This window comes from Microtus ochrogaster, chromosome 2 (assembly GCF_000317375.1).
Source record: "Microtus ochrogaster isolate Prairie Vole_2 chromosome 2, MicOch1.0, whole genome shotgun sequence".
Classification (NCBI taxonomy): Eukaryota; Metazoa; Chordata; class Mammalia; order Rodentia; family Cricetidae; genus Microtus; species Microtus ochrogaster.
Window position 1 is genome coordinate 17869206 of NC_022010.1, and position 9820 is coordinate 17879025.

The following is a 9820-nucleotide window of genomic DNA, read 5'->3' on the forward strand; positions in this document are numbered from 1 at the left end:
GAATGTTCATCATTTTTGTACTTATAAACCCTGCTTCTGCCCCCTGCTCGGGGCTGTCAGGAGAAACAAGGCTCCCGAATCCTTGTCCTGCAGCCCTGATCATCAGTGACCTGTTTATGTGGTGATTTATTAAGACTTTGGAACCCGTTAGTGTCGTCTCTCTCCTTCCTCAGGCATATAACCAACACGGGTGTAACAGGCATGAGACAGCAGGTCACGTGGCAGCCACAGTCAGGATCATGAAGAGATGGACGCTGGTGCTCAGTTCACTTTCTCCTTTTTATTTGGTTGGTTTCTCCTTTTTATTCAGTTGGTGACTCCAGCTCACCAGCTGGTGCCAGCCACACTCAAGATGGGTCCTTCCTTCTCAGTTAAGTCTGTTTGGGAATGTCTTTACAGGCACATCTCATGTGTCTTCTAGATGACTCTGAATCCTGTGAAGGTGACAGTTGAGAATAGATGTCACAGTAAGTGAATCAGTTCAGTCCAGGTCTCTAGGACAGTGGTTTCCAACCCGTGGGTTGTGACCCCTCCACAGGGGTCACCTAAACCATCAGAAAACACAGATATTTACATTATGATTTACAACATATCATAATTACAGTCATCAAGTAGCAACGAAAATAATTTTATAGTTTTGGGGGGGGGGTGGTCACCAGAACTTGAGGAACCGTGTTAAAGAGCTGAAGCATTGGGAAGGTTGAGAACCACTGCTCTAGGATGTTGGATGGTTTGTTGTGCAATAACACGTGAGGGAAGGAGGGCTTCTTCCCGCACTTCAGCCAGATTCTGAAAAAGAAAACCACACACCACACTGCTGTGGACATTTTCAGAGGTAGTCACTCTGCCGACTTGTAATGTGGAGGTTGAGCTAGGATCTCTACACTTACAAGAAACAAGCTGAGTCGATATTTTAAAATTGAGACATTTCACATAAGAAATCCCAGTTTCAACCTCTTTCAAGAAATGAAAGATCTGTCAATGTATTCCCTGAGGGCAGCCGTGTGCAGTATTGAGAGCTGGCTGTGGAGTTGGTGCGGTACCAACTCTGATCCTCATCTCTGGAGTCAGGTGCAGGGCCACAGGACTATTGCAGGTATATTACAGATGGCTTTTAATTCTCCCTTGAATATGCGAGCTCAGGTCTGCGTTAGGTTCCTCTGAGACCAGATGAACCATGACACAGAGTTGCCTGACCCATGCCTGGCGCTGAAAACCCTCTCCGCTGTTATTACCGTGACTGCGGTCTTTGGAACACACTGGGCCCTGTAGGCATTCTAGTGGTTTCTTCCTGTATTGAGAGTCCTTCCTCTTTCATGCCACCCCTCCCCCATTGTGAATGTGAGTCCATAAAACAGACAGCAGCTGGTTAGAACTCAGACTGGAGGGGTCATGAAACTGGCATAGTCCTATATTTCTAGCACGGAGGTGGAGAGAAGAGGATCAGGAATTCAAGGTCATCCTTGCCTACAGAGCAAGTGTGAGGCCAGTGTAGACTACAGGAGACCCTGTTTAAAATAATAACAAATAAAACTGGGTGCGGTGGTTCATACCAGTGATCCCAGCATTTGGGGAGGCCAAGGCAAAAGGACTGCTCAGAGTTCAGTGAGTTTCAGATTAAAAAAATACCTAGGCAATAATAAGACCCTGTCTCAGCAAAACAATTTAAGCTATTAAGACTGGAGAGATGGCTCAGCAGTTAAGAGCACTGTCTGCTCTTGCAGAGGATCCGGGTTCAATTCCCAGTACCTACATGGCAGTTCACAGCTGCCTGCATCCGCAGGTCTGGTGATACAATGTCCTTTGGTCTCTGTGGGCACCTACATGCATTTGGTACACCTAAATTCATGGGGCTGGAGGAATAATGGTTCAGTAGTTATGCTCTTCCAGCGGACCTGTGTTTAGCTCACAGCACCTGTGTCTGATGACTCACAATGGCTGTAACTCCAGGTCCAGGGAATCCAACACCCTCTTCTGTCTTCTGTGTATTCCCAACCCCACCCTAACACACACACGACACACAGTAAAAGGTAATAGCAAACAATACGTTTTACCCACTCTCTCCAGGTTTAGTTCTATGGACATAACATATACATGCTAACTTGCACTGTGATCAGGATTCCAGGAACTTCCATGCGCTGTCCTTTGTCACTGTTTCTTTCCTCTAGCATTTTTTTTAAATTATAAACTGGTTGGCCTATTAGCCCAGGCTTCTTAATAACTCTTATAACTTATATTAGCCCATAATTCTTGTCAGTGTTAGCCACGTGGCTCAGTATCTTATCGGCGAGGCAGTCACATCTTGCTTGCTCTGTGTCTGGCTTCCTCTGTCTCTGGGAAATGACTGCCTCCTCTGGCATTCTTCACCCATTCTCTCTTAGTATAGATTGCGAGGCTTTTATTTTTAAAGGCTGTTACAGGAATGGAATCATGTGATCTGCAAGCTTCGAGATTGGCTATGATTATTACTAATAGCGCAAAATTGGATCTAACTTAAAAGCACAGCAGTAGAAAAATTCTTAATAAATAGTTATTGGCACTCTGTGACCTGGCATGCAGACGCAGAAACACAACATATGTTAGAGCTGTCTGTGCTGGCAAAGGCAGAATCTAGATATAGGAAGATGCAGGCAGATAGTCTGAGTCCACTGTCGCTCATGTTCCCTCCCCCATCTATAGGTTCTATGCAGATACAAAGGAAGAGGATTGAAGGATGCATACAAGACAGATTTCAATGGATACCCACAAGGCCTGTGTTCATTCTCACTCCGCACCCTTCCTCCCTACCCGCTACCCCATCCCCAGGTTGAGGCTGCATTGAACCTCCAGTCTGCTACAGATGTTGCAATGAAGTCCCCAATAAGGTACTTAATGCTCTCAGTGTCAGTGCCCACTCTACCAGCTGTGCCCTGCCGTGTAGAATATCCCCAACTGAGTCACCAATGTGTAATCATGAAAAATGACAGTGTGAAATGCTCAAGGTCACACCAAGGTGTTCTCTGGGGTCATTTGTTCTGGGAGAAGTCAGCCACCATATTGACAGGAGCCCAGGCCACCTCCGGGACTGCTGCACTTGACGGTAGATGCAGGGTGGCCTTTGCCTGCAGTTTGGGGGGGATCAAAGGCCCTCCAGCAGTCATTAGCGCCTTCCAGCCTCCAAGCCATGGGACAACACAGGCACACCTTGACAGAGACCTTGTGAGAGGCGAAGCCGGGGTTGATTCCTGACCATGGGAGCTGACTGTGGTTTCAGGGGACTGAGCTTTGGGAACTTAGTTGTATAGGTTACCTCTTGCTGTGCAACAAATGTCCTGGGTCCAGCAGCTAGAAGCCAGTATTAGGGGTTTACTCAGCCATTGTGGTGCAGGGTCACTTATGAGGCTGCCACCCAGGTGCTGATCCCATGGAGAGACAGTGGCTTCCAGGGTCACCCAGGTGGCTTCAATGCCTATGTAGAGACAGTGGCTTCCAGGGTCACACAGGTGGCTGCTGATCAGTCTTGCTTTCTTGCTAGAAGGGCCTCCCCAGTGGTGCTTTGTGACATGGTTCCTGGCTCCCTCTAGAGAGCAAGCATGAATCCTGTGCCCCTTTCTTCACAACCCTCATAGATTGCGTAGTTTCAATAACAATACAGGAAGCTGGAAACCCAAGTTCAGGGACTCAGAAGGAGTATCTCTGGTTCAGGATGTTTTACAAAAAAATTGGTTGCATTTTCTTCTTATATGGTGTAGGGAGAGAGATAAGTGGCAGGGACGACATGGGGAGAAAGCATAAGAGGAGGAAAAGAGAAACAGAAAAAGAAAGAGAGATAGGGGAAGGAGACAGAGGTAAAGGAAGAGAATGGAGAGAGATACACACAGGAGAAACAGAGGGGGATAGAAAGAGAGGAGGGGGAAAGCGAAAGGGAAGAGAGAAGAAGAGATGGAGAAGGGAGGGAGGGAGGGAAAAAGAGCGAAGACTGGATGTCTTTTTCACCTTTGTCTTTTAGATTTACTTATTTTATACCTATTAGTGTTTCCTGCATGTGTGTGTGTGCACCTTGTTTGTGCCTGGTGCCCACGGAGGCCGGGATAGGGAATGAGGTCCCTGGAACTGGAGTTATGGAGAGTTTTGAACCATCAAATACGTGCTGGTTATCAAACCTGGGTCCTCTGAAACAGCAACAAGTACTCTTAACTGCTGAGTCATCTCTTCGGGTCCTGACTTTTCATCTAATAATGATAGGAGTTTATTATATAGTTATATTTAGGGCTTCTGGAGGATACCCAATCACATATGTAATGCTACCTAATAGTTCACTTTTTTATACTTTAATATGGAAGTGACACCCCATCACTTCTGCTGCATTTAATTGCAGCTCCCATCCAAAGAGCGATGGCTCCCAGTGTAGACGGCGAGAAGCAGGGGCCAGAGAGAGCATCCATCCTAGAGGCTGACTCCACAGCACGGACACATCAGAATGAAACAGCTTTCCGTGGCCAGTCCCAGCCCACTTCCTCAGGAGCATCAGCACATCCCGCCACTTACAGACAAGCCATTCTTTAAATTAGTCCCTTGAGTGAGCAACACGCCTGCACACGGCCCACTTCTTTCAATTCTGAGCCAGTCATGGCTTTTGATTCATTTCTTGTAGGTTGTAGAGTATCTTCGTTCAGACAGGATCAGATACAAAACATATTCTTATTCCCTTCTACTCTTCTTCACACACAGCCGTCTGCTGTCTATACTGTGTTGTAATTTACTTCCCACTCCAAATCACTTCTTTTTCTCCATCAGTTCATGGTCTTTTTGCTACCCTGCCCCTTTATCTAGATATGCAGCATATATTCCAGCGGATGGTTCGATGCACTTTATCCAAACGGTCTCTTATGGATGAGCATATGGTCTTTCTCCATCACTTGTTATTACAAGAAGATGCAGCAGAATTAAATATTCTCGTCCATGCGCCACACATGTGCAGGTCTGCAGGTGAAGGAAACTCGCAGGTGCAGCTGGAGGGTCACAGGTATGTACATCTGCAAGCTGATGGCTGTTGCCAAGTCTGTCCATATGGAGCTTGTATCGGTTTGTGTTTCCAACAGCGACGTGTGAGGCCTTGCTTCCCACAGCTTCTCCAACACAGCGTGTTCCCGTGTGTTGGGATGTGTGCCAATCTGCTGGGGTGAAAACACGCCGCTGTTGCCTACTTTTTAATTTACACTTGGGACGTTATGGAGTCTGCTTCAACTTCTCTTCATGTGTTTGGGAATTCCTCCCTCCCTCCCTCCCTCCCTCCCTCCCTCCCTTCTTTCTTCTTTCTTCTTTCTTTCTTTCTTTCTTTCTTTCTTTCTTTCTTTCTTTCTTTCTTTCTTTCTTTCTTTCTTTCTTTCTTTCTTCTGTCCTTGTGAAAATGACACTTCCAATTCTCTGTTTTTCCATAGCAGGTGTTTTTCTAGAATGTCAGGGGCCTTATCTTACCTGGAATGCTCCATACTTATCCTACCCAGAATGCCCCAGTGCTCATCATACCCAGAATGCCCTGGTCTTTATCTTAGAAAGAACATCCTGATCCTTTCCTTTCCCAGAATAGTCCAGTTTTCACCTTACCCAGAATACCTTGGTTCTAACCTTTAACTGCAATCTTCAAGACTACCCTGAAAAGCAGTGTGCCACTAGGAAGATTCCCAGAATTCAGCAAGACTTTACATTAGTGGTTGTAGTTTACTACCGTGGGAGGGTCAGGTCAAAGGCAGCAGATGGGAGAGATGCTTTGGCAGGTCCAAGAGAGTCAAGTGGACACCACAGCCAGCATGTGAAGACTGTTGCCCAGCGTCTTACCCAGAAAAAAAAATCCAAAAGTATCCCAAAGCCCCAGCCTTGTTACATGGAGATTTCATTGGCTATCATTAGTCCTGCAGACACTAGATGGCCACACTGACAGATGCTTACCATTGGCAGTGATCACCACTGACCATGCTCCCAGTTGCCGATGCCCACCACTGACCACACTCACGGCTGACCACATTCACTAATGACGAAGCTTGTAGATGACCAATCTCATGTCTGACCAAGCACATGGCTGACCATGGTTATGTCTGACCACTCACTACTGACCATATAGCTAGCCGTGCTCACGGCTGATGCTCACGGCTGATCTTACAGCCCACTATGGTCACGGTTGACCACATTCATATCCAACCACACTCATGACTGACCATATGTATCATTTGCTCCTCCTTAGACTGAGCTGATAACTGCATGTTTCCTCTCTGCTACAAATCCCACTTACTACCTGGTACTGGCGAAGGGTCCCAGGTAAACAAGCCACCCAAATTAAAAAAGCCATCCCAGAGGCTCAGAGATGGCTTCCTAGGAGTCTGTCAAAAGCACTCATGACCAAGGCATAGTGGTTCATGCCTGTCACCCCTGCACTTAGGAAACTGAATCAGGAAGAACACAAGTTCAGGTGCTGCCTGGGCTACATAGGAAACTTATTTAGACTCTGTCTCAAAATGAACGTGAGAAGCTGGAAGTGTAGCTCCCTGGTAGACTACTTGCCTGGCATTCTTAAGCTCTGAGATCCATTTCCTGGATGGATCTCACACAAACTGACACACACACACACACTTCAAATAAATTTTAAAGAGCAAACATTAACATTAATGACAGAGGGCCATGACCATGGCTTGAAAGTACAGGAAATGGGGTGGTTAATTCTCATGTATTCTCAGGGGGGGGATCTTTTAGTTAACTCAGGAAATAAGAGCAGAATCTCAACGTGTGGTTTCTAGTGACATAGTATCCATTCTCACAGGAAGTGTTTCTTTCCTGGTGCATGTGTGCTTGTGAGTGTGTGTGTGTGTGTGTGTGTGTGTGTGTGTGTATTCACGTGAGTGCAGTTACTAAGGAAGCCAGAAGAGGGTGTCAGATCCACCTGGAGCTGTAAGTCACTTGACATGGATAGGTGCTAGGTGAACTCTGGTCCTCTGCAAGAGCAGCAAGTGCTCACAGCCACTAAGCCAGTTCTCCAGGTCTGACACTGGCCTTTAATGCTAAGATACTCTGAAGGACCCATGATGAAGATTGTGTTGTAGACGCTTTTCTGAAATGCCCATCATGTTCTCTCTCACTGATCCTGTCTCCAATCTCTCCAGCTTAGGCTCCTTTGTTCTTCAGCTCCAGCAAGACCTTTCTGGTTTGTTTTGCTTTCTCAAGATAGGGTCTTATGCCGCCCTGGCTGCCCTTGAACTCTCTAAGGAGCTGATTTTCCGATCTTTCTACATCTACCTTCCAAGTGCTAAGATTCTAGGTGCCACCACCCTGACTTATGAAGACCTGGGACTAGACCAGGGCTCTGGGAGTACTTGGCAAATGCTCTCCCGCCTGCACCACACCCCCAGCCTTCCAGTTATCCTCTGATGTTACATTCTATTAAGTCCTTAATGTCAGTCTACACCCTTGTGCAGAGGGTGGTGGATTTTCAGTTTTTTCTTTCCTTTCCCTGCTTCAACGCCATGGCCCCTAGCAGCCCTCCACAACCTCAGCTGTCTCTCCATATGAGGGGCACTGACCACAGGCCACCCCAATTATTCATCTGCCTCACACCTTCATCCAGGTGCCGACAGACACACACAACTTGCCCACACATCTTAGCTATATTTCTGTGCATTCTCTTTGATGGGTCCTCAGTGCAACCCAGAAGTCACTTTGTGGCTCCCAAAGCCACCTGCTTCCTGCTCACTGAGAAAATTAGAAGCAGTAAGAAAAGGACTCTTTAAGTTCCGAGCACCACATCTACATCCCCCAGATGGAAGGAGGTTCTCTGCTCTGATTGACAGCCACCCTTCCCCTCCATCAAATACTGGAGGACATTCATCCCACAGGCCGCCTCTTGTCCTCTTGCTATCTTTTCTCCTTGGCTGGCTGAGCCTTGCACACTTTGGGGGAAGAGCTGGCTTTTGAGGTACCCAGGCTACCTCTGTTCTTTGTTCTCCTCCACTTTGTCCTTCAGAAGAGTGTCCCCAATGTGACCCTTTTCTATCCCTTAACAGTACCTCTCTTTTGATGGCAGCCGTTGGAACAGACTGCCAATGATGTCCATGCTGCTGACTGTCATGTTCAGCTCTCAATCTTCCTTGTAGTCCACCTTAAGAAGCAAGGAAACAAACCGGTTATGTCTTCTTCCCCTCTATTCCTTTTATGTGTATGTGTGTGCACATTGTGTGTGTATTGGTGTGCATGCATGCAATAATGATGAGGTCAAAGGCTGATGTTGAGTACATTCTTCAACTGCTCTCCACTTTATTTATTTATTTATTTATTATTTATTTATTTATTTATTTATTTTAGACAGGATCCCTCACTAAACCCAGAGTTTAGCTAGATTGGTTGGCCAACGAGTCCCTGTGATTCTTCTGTCTCTGCCTTTTCAATGCCAGGATTAAAGTTAGCACCAGCAACTGGTGCAGAGTGTGCTCAGGAATATGCCTCCCTTCCCTGTAAAAGTTAAGAAAGTACAGATGCGTGGAGGACCAATTTGTCTCCATTTTCCCTCCTCTCCCCTTCTCAGATGTTGGGGGCAGGGAGAGATCGTGGCTGGTAGATTTCTTGGCAACGACACTTCTGCAGCCCACCGACCAGGTCTCAGCCTCCAAAACACTGGGAGCTTAAGTTGAACTGCATTCCCAAGAGAAGCCCATGCATGGGTTTGAATGGCCACTCAGGTCCTAAAACTCACTAGTTTCTGCTCCTTGCTGTTCTCTCCTGCCGGGCAGGGCTAGTACCAGGCTCAGCTGTGAGACTGAGCACAGACTATGATGGATGAAGAGGCACCAAGAGGGCTGTGGCCAGGCAGCCACCTGGTTCCCACACACACTTGTAAGCCGCTAGCCTGAGTCTTTACCAGATCACGTCTAACCACCTCCCTTGCCTCAAACTGTTGCTCAGTATTTTTAGCAAGGCCGAAAGTTCCCTTAAGCGTCGTAATTATCTCCACTGGAGCTGTCAGGAGCGCTTACAGTTAAAGAGGAAGGCGGCCTGCCGCCGCCGTTGTGATAATAGGGCGCAGCTGCGTAGCGGAGCTTCCAAGGCTGCTTTACATATGGACTGGGGCTGCGATTGTCCTTCGGGGAGCCGTCTAGGCATAATTTCTCTTCAGTAGAACGGAGTAAGTTATTCTGACCCATACGGTTTGCACCTCGGGAGGGAAGAAAATAAATCCACTCAGTAGAAAGTCTTCCCTTAGTTAGTGAGTTCTGATGAGACTTAGAGACCCGGGCTGGTCTGAAGATGGCAGTAGTGGCCACAGAAGACATTCACAATCCCTGAAGAGCTGGAGTGCTTTCAGAACCTGGAGGCTGCGGGACAGAGAGAAGCCAGAGTCTCTCTTCTCAGGATGCAAGATGTCATCTAGGAAGAAGAAGCTGGTGGTGCTGAGGGAGATGGGCTAATGTGATGGTCAAAACAGCAAGACCTCCTCAGTTTGAGGTCAGAGTTCCCTGGCACCCAGTTTCGTGACCCCAGAAAACTTTCTGACCATCTCTGTGTTTCAGGGACCATAGGTATGAAATGGAGGCCAGGGCGCCTTAGCAGAGGTCTTTGGAGTCAAGTGGGTTCTCTGTCCACTTACTTACACTACAGAAGCCAAGGGCACTGATCTCAGCGACTGACAATTTGGAGGCTTAACTCAGCTCGTGTGTTCAGTGTATCAAGATGTTATGTCCCTCTATCCTTCCGAGGACTATGTAAATCGGCAACTCTAATCTGGATGGTGTTGGTCTTGAGTTGAAGGAAAAGAAGGGCCAGAGTGTGCCAAGCAATGGATTTTTTTCTTTCTTTCTTT